This window comes from Petaurus breviceps, unplaced genomic scaffold, assembly GCF_028583685.1.
Source record: "Petaurus breviceps papuanus isolate PSGF00001 unplaced genomic scaffold, PetGlider_PUasm1.0 90881, whole genome shotgun sequence".
Lineage (NCBI taxonomy): Eukaryota > Metazoa > Chordata > Mammalia > Diprotodontia > Petauridae > Petaurus > Petaurus breviceps.
Window position 1 is genome coordinate 17,631,617 of NW_027187369.1, and position 15,032 is coordinate 17,646,648.

Sequence of the window (15,032 nt, forward strand, 5' to 3'; positions counted from 1 at the left end):
TGGAACACTATTGCATTGCTGGTGGAGTTGTGAAGTGAATCAATCATTCTGGAGAGCAATCTGGAATTATGCCCAAAGGGCTATAAATAATTTCATACCCTTTGACCCAGCAATACCACTTCTAGGGTTGTATGCCAAAGAGATCATAGAAGTGGGAGAAAGACCCATAAGTACAAAAATATTTATAGAAGCTCTTTTTGTGGTTGCAAAGAATTGGAAATTAAGGGGGCGCCCATCAATTGGGGAATGGCTGAACAAGTTGTGGTATATGAATGTAATGGAATGTTATTGTGCTGTAAGAAATGAGGAGGAGATGGACTTCATATTTACCTGGAGAGGCTTATACGAACTGATGCCGAGTGAGAAGAGTAGAACCAGGAGAAATTTGTACACAATAACAGACACAACGTATGTTTGACAACCAACTTTGATAGACTGGACTCTTTTCAGCAATGCAGGGTTATAAGTCAATGTCAAAAGACTCATGATGGAGAGAGATGTCTAAATCCAGAAAAAGAACTAGAAAGAGCTGAGTTTGAATCCAGATTGAAGCAAACTACCTGCTTTTTTTCTTGTTTGGTTTTGTTTCCTCTTTTGCATTGTTCATTCCATCTGATACGATCCTTCTTTATAACCTGACTAATGTCTAATGCAAAAGTATTTGCCGATCCTATACTTGATTGTATGCACCATGGGGGGGAAGGGGAGGGAGGGAGAGAAAATTTGAAACTCAACAAATTGTGGAACTGAATGTTGTAAACTAAAAGTAAACAAACAAATTAATAAAGACCAAAAAATTAAAAAAAAAATAAAATTACATCATCATCCTACAGACTATGTAGCTTTCTGTCTGTATAAGTCTGGTCCTTGTCCCCTGGCCTTTTGTTTAGCTCTTTGCTAAGTCTCAGGCACACATGCTTTTGCATTATTAAAACTCCCTTCAGCTAAAGAGGTCTGATTGAATTCTTTCAAAACTGAACCAGGTCACACAACTCTGACCTCAACAGAGTGATGCTCAGGGAGGAGAGGGAGAGATTCTTGGAATTACCATGGTGATGATAAAAGAAAAACAAAATATCAATAAAGGCAAAATTTTAAAAAACTAATTAACCAAAAATGCACAGTAAAAAAAAAGCTCCCTGAGGACAAGGACTATTGTCTTGTTTTATTTTCATCTACAGTGCTTAGCACAATAGCTGGAATGTAATAAGCACATAATAAATGCTTATTTTTTTCTTTTTATTTTTTCACTCATTTTTACTTTTTAGTTTACAATCATTCATATCCACAAGATTTTCAGTGACAAATTTTCTCCCCATTTTTACCCTACCCACCACCCCAAAACTGTGATCCCACTGAATATCCCCTCCCCCAATCAATCTGCTCTCTCCCATATCTTCCCCCACCCCCCCTCTGACTTTCCAGTAGGACGTGGTGGATATCTATGACCTAGTGCCTGTATATCTTATTTCCCAGTTACATGTAAAATACTAATTATATATACATTTGATTTAAAAACTTTGAATTCCAGATTCTTTCTCTTCTTCCCTCATCACTCAACCTTACTGGAAAGATAAGCAATTCAATATAGGTTGTACATGTGTAGCCATGAAAACATTTCCATAGTAGATATATATTGAAAGACAGACTATATTTCCCTCTGTCCTATTCCACCCTCAACTTGTTCTATTCTCTACTTTGATCCTGTCTCTTTTCAAAAGTGGGTGCTTCCAACTTCCCTCCACCCCATCTTGCCCTTCCTTCCATCATCTCCCCTCTCACACCCTCCCCCCTACTGTCCTGTACGGTGAGATACCCTATTTAGTATGTATGTCATTCCCTCCCCAAGTCAAATTCAATGAGAATAAGGTTGACTCATTCCCTTTTACCTTCCTGTTCTTCCCCTCCATTGTAAGTTTTCCTTGCCTCTTGTATATGAGATAATTTACCCCATTACGTCTCTCCCCATCTCCTATTATTATATTCCTTTCTCTCCTCTCAATTTCACCTTTTAAGTATGATCCCTACCTATTCAATTGTTTCTGTGCCCTCTGTCTCTGTATACCTGTACACATATGCACACACACTCAAATATGTATTCATACACCCATATACCCTCCTATATGGACATATATGTATGTATGTAAATATATATGTATATATACACACATTTCTATTTCCTTCAACTATTCTCATTCTGAGAAAAGTTTCATAAGTTATAATTATCGTTTTAACATATAGGAGTGTAAATAGTTCAACTTTGATAAGTTCCTTATATTTTCTTTTCCCTGTTTACCTTCTCATGCTTATTTTGCTTCTTGTATCTGAATGTCAAATTTTCTATTCAACTCTGTTTTTTTCATCAAGAATGCTTGATAGTCCTCTATTCCATTGAATGACCATATTTTCCCCTGAAACATAATACTCAGTTTTGCTGGGTAGGGGATTCTTGATTTTAATCCCAGCTCCTTTGACCTCTGGAATATCATATTCCAAGATATTTGGTCCCTCAGTGTAGAAGGTGCCAGATCCTGTGTTATCCTGATTGTGTTCCCACAATATTCAAATTTATAATGTCTACAGTAACTTTATATGGGATTTCTCTTTCTATCACTTCCTGTTGGATTTCATTAGAAATATACAGGAATGTTGACTATTTACGTGGGTTTACTTTATATCCTGCAACTTTGCCAAATTTATTTATTGTCTCAAGTAGTTTTTTACTTGATTCTCTAGGATTCTCTAAGTATATCATCATGTCATCTGCAAAGAGTGATAGCTTAGTCTCTTCTTTGCCTAATTTGATTCCTTTGATTTCTTTTTCTTCTCTATTTGCTACTGCTAACATTTCTAGTACCAGATTGAATAAGAGGGGTGATAGTGGACATCCTTGTTTCATCCCTGATCTTATTGGAAATACTTCTGGCTTATCCTCATTACATATAATACTTGCTAATGGCTTTAAATATATGCTACCTATTATTTTAAGGTAGACTTCATTTATTCCTTCACTTTCTAGTGTTTTAATAGGAATGTATATTGTATTTTCTCAAAAGCCTTTTCTGCATCTATTGAGATAATCATGTGGTTTTTGCTACTTTTATTGCTATGATCAATTATAATTATAATTTTCCTAATATTAAACCACACTTGCATTGCTGGAATAAATTCTACTTGATCAAAGTGTATTATTCTTTTTTTAAAAAACCAATTGGGGTTAAGTAACTTGCCCAAGGTTACACAGCCATTTATTTTGTGTGGGTGTTAAGTATCTGAGGCCGGACCCTATCCCGGGTCCTCCCAACTTCAGGGCCAGTGCTCTTACTGTGCCATTTAACCACTCCCAAAATGATAAGTTTACTATAATATTATATAAGATTATTCTTGTGATAAGTTGTTGGACTCTTTTTGCTGATATTTTATTTAAAATTTTTGCATATTCATGAGGGAAATTGGTCTATAATTTTCTTTCTCTGTTTTATCTCTTCTTGATTTAGGTATCAGTACCATATTTGTGTCATGAAGAGAATTTGGTAGGACTCCTTCTTCACTAATTTTCTCAAATAGTTTCTAGAGTATTGGAATCAATTGTTCTTTAAAAGTTTGATATTATTCACTAGTAAATCCATATGGCCCTGGAGATTTTTTCCTAAGGAGTTCTCTGATGGCTTGTTTGATTTTTTTTTTCTGAGATGGGGTTATTTAAGTAATTTACTTCCTCTTCAGTTAATCTGGGCAATTTATATTTTTGTAAATATTCATCCATTTCACTAAGATTGTCATATTGATGTGTACACAACTTGACAAAATAATTCCTAATTATTGTTGTAATTTCTTTGTTGGAGGTAGATTTACCTTTTTCATTTTTGATACTCATAATTTGTTTTCTTCTTTTTTTATCATGTTGACTAAGGTCTCTCAATTTTATTGTTTTTTTTTTAAAAAAAACTCTTATTTTTATTCATTAATTCAATAGTTTCCTTAATTTCAATTTTATTTATCTCTCCTTTGGTTTTATTATTAATTTAGTATTTAATCGGGGATTTTAAATTTGTTCTTTTTCTAGCTTTTTCAATTTCATACCCAATTGATTGACTTCCATTTTCTCTAATTTATTCATATATGCATTCAGAGATATAAAACTTCCCCTAAGGACTGCTTTTTCTGCATCCCACAAGTTTTGGTATGTTGTCTCATTATTGTAATTCTCTTAAATGAAGTTACTGATTGTTTCTATAATTTCTTGTTTGACGCACTCATTCTTTAGGATTATTTCATTTCCAATTAGTTTTTTGCATATAATTTTTATTAGATCATGATATGAGCATAATGCATTTAATATTTCTGCCTTTCTGCACTGAATTGTAAGATTTTTAGGCCATAGTACATGGCCATTTTTTGTATATGTGCCATGTAGTCTTGAGAAGGCATATTTCTTTTTATCCCCATTCAGTTTTCTCCAGAGATCTATCATATCTAGCCTCTCTAAAATTATATTCACCTCCTTAACTTTTTTCTTGTTTATTTTGAGGTTAGATTTATCAATTTCAGAGAGGGGGAGATTGAGGTCCCCACTAGTATAGTTTTGCTGTCTATTTCTTCCTCTAATTCCCTTAACTTCTCTAGGAATTTGGATGCTATACCATTTGGTGCATATATGATAACTAATAATATTGCTTCATTCTCAATGGTGCCTGTGGGAAGCCAAGCCCACCCAGGGACCCCTGCCCTTCTGTGGCAGTGTCTGAGATAGTGGTAGAGAGGAGCCCTGCTGGCCAGCAGCAGAGCTAAGGAAAAGTTATATGAAAAGATAGACTTCAAAAGAGTTACTTACCCAGAGGCTGACAATCATAAATGAGACAGGCGTCCAGGATGGTGGAAAACTGAGTCAACTTTATTCAGCTAAGAGTCCAGTCTATATAGTGTAAAACTACATAGTCATCACAAGCCACTACCTTTGGGATTACGCCGTTGCCCTAGTTCCCATTCACTTCATACATGATGGTCATGTACTCTATCCTAGTTATTAGGGTATGAGTACTGGGCAGGATGTTCCAAACCTCCCTAAAACAGAATGGAGTTGTCCCAACGCTTCAAGTTAATACTACATTGCAACATTATGCTAGTTTCCCCTGAGAACAGTGGGAGTGTCCTTGTTCCCAAGCTGGGAGTGCATACCAAACTTCTCATGGGGATGTGAAGACCATGCCTTTGAGCCTTCCTGGGGGATAGGGAACCAATCCAGGCCTAGTTAGCAGGGTCTTATGCTGCAAGAGCTTATTCAGCTATCAGAGTCAGAGCCCCACTGGCCGTGATCCTTTACAGGTGACTTTTAGCAGGGTATAGTTTCCTTCATTATCTCTTTTTGATTAGATTTATTTTTGCTTTTGCTTTATCTGAGGTGAGCATTGCTACCCCTGCTTTTTTTTTTTTTACTTTAGCTGAAGCATGATATATTCTACTCCAGACTTTAACTTTTACCCTATGTGTGTCCCCTTGTTTCAAATGTGTTTCTTGTAGACAGAATATTGTAGGGTTATGATTTTAATCCATTCTGCTATCCACTTCCATTTTATGGGAGAGTTTGTACCATTCACATTCACAGTTATGATTACTATCTGTCTCTCCCTCCATCCTATTCCTTCCCCTGTTTATGTTTTTGTTCCTTCATTCTCCTTTCCCCTCCTTAAGAGTTTTCATTTTGACCACCACCTCCCTCAGTATTCCCTCCCTGTGACCTCCCCTCTTCACCTACCCTTTCCCCTTACTAATTCCCTCCCTTCTAACCACACCCCCGTTCTTATTCCCCCCTTACCCTTCCTACTGCCCATAGAGCACAATGGATTTTTGTACTTATCAGAGTATATTATTCCCTCTTTGGTCCCAAACCAATGAGAGTAAATTTCATTCAGTGTTCCTCTCCCTCCCTCCTTTCCATTCATTATTTTTTTTATAAAGCAATCGGGGTTAATTAACTTGCTCAAGGTTACACGGCCAGTTATTTCTGGGTGTGGTGCTGAGTATCTGAGCCCGGATTTGATCCAAGTCATCCCGACACTGCAGCCGGTGCTCTTACTTGCTGAGCCACCTGGCCGCCCCTTTCCCTTTATTATAATGATTTTTCATGTTTTTTCACATGATAATCTTAAATTTAACTGATTATGCTGATCCCTCTTTGAACGACAACCAATGAAAATATAATTCTTATGATGTTCATCTCCCTCCCTCCTTCCCCTCTACTATAGTATGTTTTTATGCCTCTTTGTGTGGCATAATTTACCTTTTTCTGCCTCATCCTTTCCTATTCTCCCACTACAATCCCTTTGAATCCATTAGTAAGGGGTTTTTTTGTTTGTTTTTTAATCATTAGGTCAGTTCATTTATACCCACACACTCTATTTATGGATATTCCTTTTAAAGGTTAAGATAATCATATCAGTTTCAGTACTGACAGGTATCAGCTTCTCATATCAGGATGTAAACAGTTTCCTCTTATTGAATCACAAGTTATGTGCATGTGTGCATGTATATGTGTGTGTGAGTGTGAGTTTTCCTTGTTTACCTTTTTATGTCTTTCTTGAGTCTTGTAATTGGAGATCAAATTTTCCATTGAGTTCTGGCTTTTTCATCAGGAAAGCCTGGAAGTCCCTTATTTCATTAAATGACCATCTCCTTGCCTGAAAGATTATGCTCAGTTTTGCCAGGTATTTGATCCTTGGTTGTAGTCCTAGCTCTTTTGCCTTATGAAACATCAAATTCCAATCCTTCTGATCTTTTAATGTAGAAGGTGCTAGGTCCTGTGTAATCCTTACTATAGTTCCACAATATTTGAATATTTTTTTTGGCTGCTTGCAGTATTTTCTCCTTGACCTTAAAATTCTGGCATTTGGCTACTATATTTCTTGGAGTTTTCAATTTGGGATCTCTTTCAGGAGGAGTCTGGTGAATTCTTTCAATAACTATTTTACACTCTGATTCTAGGACTTCAGGACAGTTTTCTTTGATAATATCTTGGAGGATGTTGTCCAGGCTGCTTTTTTCATCGTGGCTTTCCAGTAGACCAATAATCCTTAGATTATCTCTCCTGGATCTGTTCTTCAGGTCAGTTGTTTTTCCAGTGAGACATTTTACACTTTCTTCTAATTTTTCTATCTTCATGTTTTGCATGACTGACTCTTGATGCATCATAGAGTCCTTAGCTTCAATTTCACTGATTTTAATTTTTAGTGAATTATTTTCCTCAGTTACTTTTTGAAGCTCCTTTTTTTATGGAGGTATTTTCTCCAGTTAGATTGTTAACCTTCTGTTCCAGTTCACAAATTTTTATTTTTAAGTATTTGTTTTCTTCAGTGAAATTTTTTTTCCAATTTGGTCACTGGAGATTTAAATTTACATTCTACTGCTCTAATTTGGTTTTAAACTCTTTCTTGAGCTCCTCCAAGAATGCTTTTGGGAAAGAGCAGATTGGAGAAGGGGATATCTAGTGGGATTGCTATCTTGGGGAGGTGGGTAGGGGGAAAAATGGGGAGAAAATTTGTAATTCAAAATCTTGTGGAAATGAATGATATAAACTAGAATTTAATAAAGAATTACAAAAAAAAGAATGTTTTGGGGGCTTAAGACAAGTTTATATTTCATTCTGTGTTCTCACGTGTGGATTCAGAGTTCATGAAAGTTATTCTCATTCACAATAATAGGATTCATTTGTCTTTGGTCTTGCTTTTGCAATTCTCTTCCCGCCTACTGTAATCACCTATTTCCTGTCCTTTAAAGTGTATTTCTGCTCCTGAGTTATGGAGGGCTCTAACCCAAGCTTTTCAGGCTGGGAGCTAGTTGCCTGGTTGTTGACTTTATGTGCTGTAGCCTCTGGGTATCTAGACTGAGGCCAAGGCCAGGACTCTCAGTGTTTCCCCTGAGTTATCCTGAGGCTCACAGAGTAATCTGTGGGGGAGGGGTGGTCTGGCCGCTTCAGGTTTCCACCTCTGTGCTCCTGGGCTACAGCTCAACAGGCTCAGCAGCTGGCAGCCAGCAGAGCTGGTGTCTGTAGATTCCCCTGGTGGTACTCAGGCCACCTGGACTTGTGTTGTTAGTGCTTCCTGGCTGCACCACCCTGAGCTTCTGGATCTCTTGCTGGGTTGGGGCTTATTGGGACCTTTCCTGCCCTTCAGTTAAGACTCCTTACTGCCTCAGTTACACCCTTTCTCAGTAACTCCTAAGCCTGAGGCTATTTCTACTATTTCAGGATTTTACTCTGGGTGGGACATTTTTCTCTGGGTTTTCTGGGTCAGGGAGGGGGAATCTGAGCAGCTAGGGTTTACTTTGCCATCTTGGCTTCTGGAAATTCAGGTAGATGATTTTTAAATTTCCAGGCTGTGGGCTGATAGCCCCAGGAGAAGTTGCTGTCCCTGCTGTGGGCCCTGTGCTTTCTTTTACCCAGCTCTGACTGATCCTCAGTCCTGTGGTGAAAGGGTTGCAAATAACCCTTGGGGTGGGTGAGTCTTCTGGCTGGGGCTCCTTCTCGCTCTGCTATAGTCTGCTCTCTAGTATGCACTGGTGCAGCCAGGCTTCCCCTGCCCAGAACCATGTCGGTACTTTCCTGGGCTGGATTCTGCCATGCTCCATCTCCCAGGGTATACTATTACTCTAAAATCCATTCAGATTCACTTTTTAAAGTTTAGCAACAGGATTCATGGAGGAGCTTAGAAAAGGTACTGCTTCCTTTCCGCCATTTTGGCTCCCAATAGACAGAATTTTCAATATATTATTGTCCACTTTAAATGATTGTGGCTTTAATAATGAATATTTGATAGCAAATTTAATTGCATTTTTTTTCTGATGGTGCTAATAAAATTCTGGAAGAAAGTCTAGAGTGGCTACAAAGCTGCAAGGATATTTTCCTAAAATCATTATTCAGCACTATTTAAATCATCAATTGCAATTGCATTTGACAATTCAATACATGGAATAATTGAAGAATTTTTAAATATTTCTGGATAAAAATCCAATCTAACAAAAATCATACTGAGCTAGAAACTGTAGCTAAATAACTTGTAACTGAAATTGTTAAAATTGTTCAAGTACTAAGACTGATATAGGCAGCATTTAGTTTACCATCTGGTGCTGGTACATATGATATACCTTATCCTGCAGTAAATACGCATTTTTCTTGTCCTTCCTATTCTGGTTTGGCAACAAGATTAGCTAACATTAATTTCTTGAAAGATCTTGCTTTAATAGTAATTGGCATTCTGTAAGAATTTTTATTATTTTCAACTGTGCTGCAATCAAGATCAATTAACATTCAAAAAGCACAAAATTTAATCAAATATACCATAAAAGCAAGGGAAATTTAAGATATATACTAGAAAGTACAAATCTCAAGTTGAAAAGCTGATTGTCAGATAAGCTTAAAGACATTTCATCTGATAGAAATATTAAATTTAATGTTCTTCCTAGGAATATGCTATAAGAAAATATAATTTAATACATGAACTTTACATTTTATTGGACAGAAAATGATGAAAGCATTTTTAATTATCTTGATTTATTAGAACCATCTAGTTGGCCTTTTGAGGAACTAACTTCACCATGGATAACTGGTGAAAAAACCTTTTATTAGGCAGGTGAAATTTTAAAACATGAAATTGATTTGAAGAATTTTTGATATTTTATAGATAATCAAACAATGTTCCAATCCCTGCAACTACGCAAATAGCTAGAGATAGTGAGTACTACTGCAATAAGTAGTGCTAATGCTGAAAGAGGTTTCAGTTTAATGAATAGAATTCATATGATAATTTAATAGTAGATAATGTACCAGATTTAATAAAAATGAATTTACTGGGAAAGGAGTTAATGGATTAGGATGCAACTCTATTTATCAAATCAAGGTTGAACTACAACCATAGGTTAGCTACAGACAAAGGAGTTAAGCAAAAATTAGCAGAAGTATTCTGTGAGAATCAATTGAATATAGGGAATTTATAATTAAGAATGTTAGATATTTTATTATTATTTATCCTTTACATAAGTATAATTTATAATAAACATTTATACATGTTTCTCTCTGGAGAGCCAGTCATTAAATATTTACCAACACACAGTACTGCCCATACTCCCCTTCTTTGCTAGAGTAGGAGTTCTACAGGTATAATAAATTGTATAGATTTTCAGACTGTTTCAATGTATTCATCTGTTTTGCTGCTGTTGTTTTCTCTTGTCTTAAAATTATATTTATTTTTGGGGTAGCTAGGTGGCGCAGAGAAAACAGCACCAGTCCTGGAGTCAGGAGGACCTGAGTTCAATTCTGCCCTCAGACACTTAACACAAAAAAACTAGCTAGCCATGTGACCTTGGGCAAGTAACTTAACCCCAATTGTCCTACCTTCCCGCCTCCAAAAAAAAGCAAAAAAAATTTAATTTTTATACAAGATAGATCTCTGTGAGAGGGGAGGGAGAAGGATATTGGGAGAAATTTTGATGATGTAAGAAAACAAAACCTTTCAATAAAAATGTAATTTTTCAAACAGCAAATGAATGATTACAAAATTAAAAATACATATACTCATGTGTGATAAGGCAAGATAAAGTAAAGCAAACACCAGTGTGGCTACCATTAAAGAAGGCTTCTTGGAAAAGAGTCTTCAAAAGTGTAAAGACTTTTCTAACATGAAATTGATTTTGTTTTAAAATGGACCGATGAGACTGCTTCTTAAACAACTTGGAGGGAAAACAGTGCTTGTAAACCTCAGGAAAAAGAACTTACAAAGATCCCTGTGGTAGGAGACTCACACTTACACAAAAATAGAACAGCTCAACCTGGACCCATGCTATGAGTATTTTTCATAGGCCATGTAGCAAGGCAGGTAGCTATCTGCCATTAGGAAAAATGATGAAAGTAGCATGATCTCGAAAGGCCCCTTCTTCCATACTTGCAAAATAAAAAGGAGATCATAGTAACCTATATTTAGAGAAGGAAAGGACCTTAGAAGTCTAGTCCAACACACATTTTCAGAGGAGAAACTAAGGCCCAGGGAGGTTGTTGCTTGTGCAGGATCACTCAGGCAAGTAAGCATCAGATATAGGAGTTGAACTTCAAGGACATGTGTTGCTGCTAATGTCCTTCCTCCCTCTACTGACACTTATTTCAATTAAGTAGATGATTTTGGAGAGTTGGCCAAAAATATAGTCACCCTGTGGCCAACCTGCTCCAAAACCACACTCAAGTCAGACCAGTCCTTTGGCAAGAGATGCAGGGCTTCTGACTGCATCATACTCTGAACCTTTCCAGCCTTGTTTTCCTGTCAAAGACGAAAATCCACAATGATCTCCATACTGTGATAAGGGCATTAGAAGATAACTGGAAGAAGATTGTAATTATACACTGGTCAATATAAGCGATGTACCTTAGCCCAGAGGCTTGTAACTAGCCAACTAAACAACCTTGTCCCAAGAGCTAAATGGGTGGCATTTATTGGAACAAGAGGAAAGCCTAGATTGTCCTGCCTTGAACCTTCTCTCCTCTCTACCTCCAGGATAGCAACTATGCTAAAAGCAGTTAAAGACAGAATTTGTTTTCCAAGCAATTTTCCCTGTCCAGTCCTGGCAGCCATGAGAAGCAAAAGAAAAAAAAATGTCTCTGCGACTTTAAGAAAGCATATATGAATTAGCTCAATTTTTTAAACATTTGGAGCTTATTTCATGACTCATGTTTGATGTCCTCCACACAAATGCTTTATTGTAAAAGAATTATTGTGAAATCTAGGGTACTATTGATAGACTGACATATGAAGATGAACTGTTTGTCATATTGTCCTAACCTCTTCCACCAGAATCATTAGACTGTGTGAAGTCACTGACAGCAGAGAACTGCTTGTGTATTCTATCAAGGCTGGCGTTTACGATTATAGAATTGTATTTTTGCTAGACAGAGGGGACCAAAGGAACAAGTCAGTAAGAGGAATATTCCTCCATGGGACATCATGAAGCCCTCTTCTAAGCCAAAGAAGGTTCCTAGACTTGAGACAACTCTCTGGACCATCTAGATTGGCATGCTTCTGAATGCCGCTCCTGTAAAAACTGGAGATAAGAATGTTTCAAGCTGACAGTGGACCTTAGTGACCGCATAGTACAAGCTTCTCATTTTATACATCATAATACTGAGACCTGGAATGGGTAAGAACTTACCCAAGATCATACAAGGTAAGATTCAACACTGGGTAATTCCACTCCAAATACAGTGCTCTTACCACTACACCATGTTGTCAGTTACAATACAAATTTCCCAACTGTGAAGGATCCCTGCGCCTTATCATTGGTCCTGCAATTAATTGTCCTACAAAAACCCTAATGTTGACCAAGTTTTTCCACTCAGCTTTGCAGCTCAACTTTCCCAAACATATTGTCTCCTCCACTCAGAAATCAGAGACTACCTCACTTTTATATCTGTATTCCTATTTCTTAACACAATGTTTGGAACAGATCACTTAATAAATGCTAATGTCCTGTAATGGTTTCCAACTGAGTAGATTGTTAAAAGGAGGCATGTCCCAAACTCAGGTTTTCTGGGTGCCTCTCTGGTACAACCTACAGAAGTCACGCAACCAAAGTAGATCTAGATATTAAATAGATGACTTTTGAATGATTACATTTCTTCATTCAAACAGAAGACAATGATGACCAAAGGAAGTTGAAGCATTCTGGAAAAGCCTATTGAAAAAAGAGTGAGCAGAGACTTTCAAAAATGTCCCAAGGACAGTCCTGATGAGGGAAGGAAGGAAGGACAATTGATTCCTTGTGGTTTACACCACATGGCTTCTTTGATATTTGATTCCATTACAAATGGAGAGAGAAAGGGAGAGGGAGAGAAGGGGAGAAGGTGAGGGGGAGAGAGGAAGTGGGGAAGAGAGGGAAAGGGGAAAGGTGGAGAGGGGAGATAGAAGAGGGGGAGAGAGACAATATCAGACTTTACCCCACTAAATAAATTGGATCCTTTTATGAAATATGATATGAGACAATGATGTACTGGAACCACATTTTTTTAATTGTCTATTTTTGTGACATATATTTACCATGCATAATTTTCATTTTTCTATGCAATTTAATTAGCTCCCAGCCCATTTCTGTCCTTTGTTTTGACTGGTGTCCTTTGAGTCTTTGTAGCTTTTTATTATGAACACTTAGTAACAGGCATCACATAGTCACATAAGTGCCAAGCTTTGACCCAAGATATTAGAACAATTTTCTTTTCCAGGGAGCCTGAATATTGTACATTTTTAAAAGTCTTGTAGTGGTTTGGCTATTTAAAATTCTCCTTGAAAAACAGAATTTTTATGTTTGAAAATACCCCTATCCAATCATAATATCTGATACCAATTGTGGAGATTCTAACCATCTATATTGTTATTGTATGCAATTTTCTTTCATATATAAATATATATGCACATATACACATATACATAAAATATGTATATTTCATATGTTATTATATACAATATATCTCTATATAGTTATTATTATCTATATTGTTATGCTATTAGGAGCAGCTTCTTCCTAAAGTCAGGAAGACTTGAGTTCAAATCCAGCCTTAGACATTTACTAGCTGTGTGACCCTGGGCAAGTCACTTAACCTATATGCCTAAGGTTCCTCAACTGTAAAATGGGTATCATAATAGCATCTACCTCTCAAGGTTGTTGTGAGGATCAAATAAGATATTTGTAAAGTACTTATTACAATGCCTAGCATATAACATGTGGTTAATAAATTCTTGTTTCTTTCTCTTGTCCTTTACTGCTATTTTTCTTATTCCAATTCTAGTTACTCTTGGCTACTTTCCTTCCATTTTTTCATGGTGCAATATTCACTTGATTCTAATCCTGTTCTCCAGTATCATATGCTAGCTGCTGTTTTTCTGAGAACTTGAAGAAATGGAGAGCATTGCCCTCTACTCTCCTCTATTTGTTAGGCAACACTTTTTCATAAAATCACTGTCCAAGATCACACACACTAAGCTGGTCTAATGTCCCTCTCATCTTCTTCTGGTCTTAGGAGTGTCTTCTGAGGAATATTTCCAGTGAGGACAAACCAAATCCTATTGTAGGCCATTATTCAGTAATGATCAAGCTGGCTTGCACTAGCCTGTTACATCTAGAAAGTTAAATTAAGCATTCTTGACCTTCAGTGAATTAAATAAAAACTGGACTTCAGCACTGCTATACAATTTTGCTATTTCCCTAAGATTGCCTTTGAAACATTGTACATATTTCAACAAAAAGATTCTGAGAGCATTTGCAGACGAATTTAATGAGCCCATGAGGGAACATTTCCAACTGGTACTGCATGAAATAAATAAAGCTCAATACTGATTTTGCAAATGAAGATTCAAATTTCTAAATTAATCAGAAGACTTAGAAAATGTTAAAAAAAACAACTTAAGGAGAGTTGGTTAAGCTAAAGTTAAAAGGTTAGTTGCATTTTAACAATATCTCTAGAATCAAATCTGTGTTTGCTTGAAGTTATTATTTCAGATAATGCAACTTGGGAAAACCTTTTTTTCTGTTTAGTCCTGCAAAGGCTTAGATACATTACATATTTACATTTAGAAAAGAGCTGTATCACTTTAGGGATCTATATTTCCTCATGATGTAAGTGTGTAATTCATGTTAATGTTACACAGAACCTTGAAAGTCTAAAAAGCCTTAAAGTTGTATTCTCCAACTTCTGTAAGTACATTCAGACTTGTCCCAATTTCCTTTTTTCTTAAATCGTTGGATTCTGTTTCATATTCCTAAGCAATCCCTAGAAGATAAGTGTGTATATGGTGACAGAGGGACTTTACCTACAATTTCCCATCTGACCCAGGATATCAGTATTACAGTGACCACATGGCTGCCTCATTTATTAATGATAGGCACAAGATAAGAAATGACAAAGTGTAACAGAATTCTTCCAAGTATGAAATAAGCTACAAATTCACTGTTACAGTTTTAAAAATTGGAAGGGACCTCAGCAGCCACCTGATTATATATATATA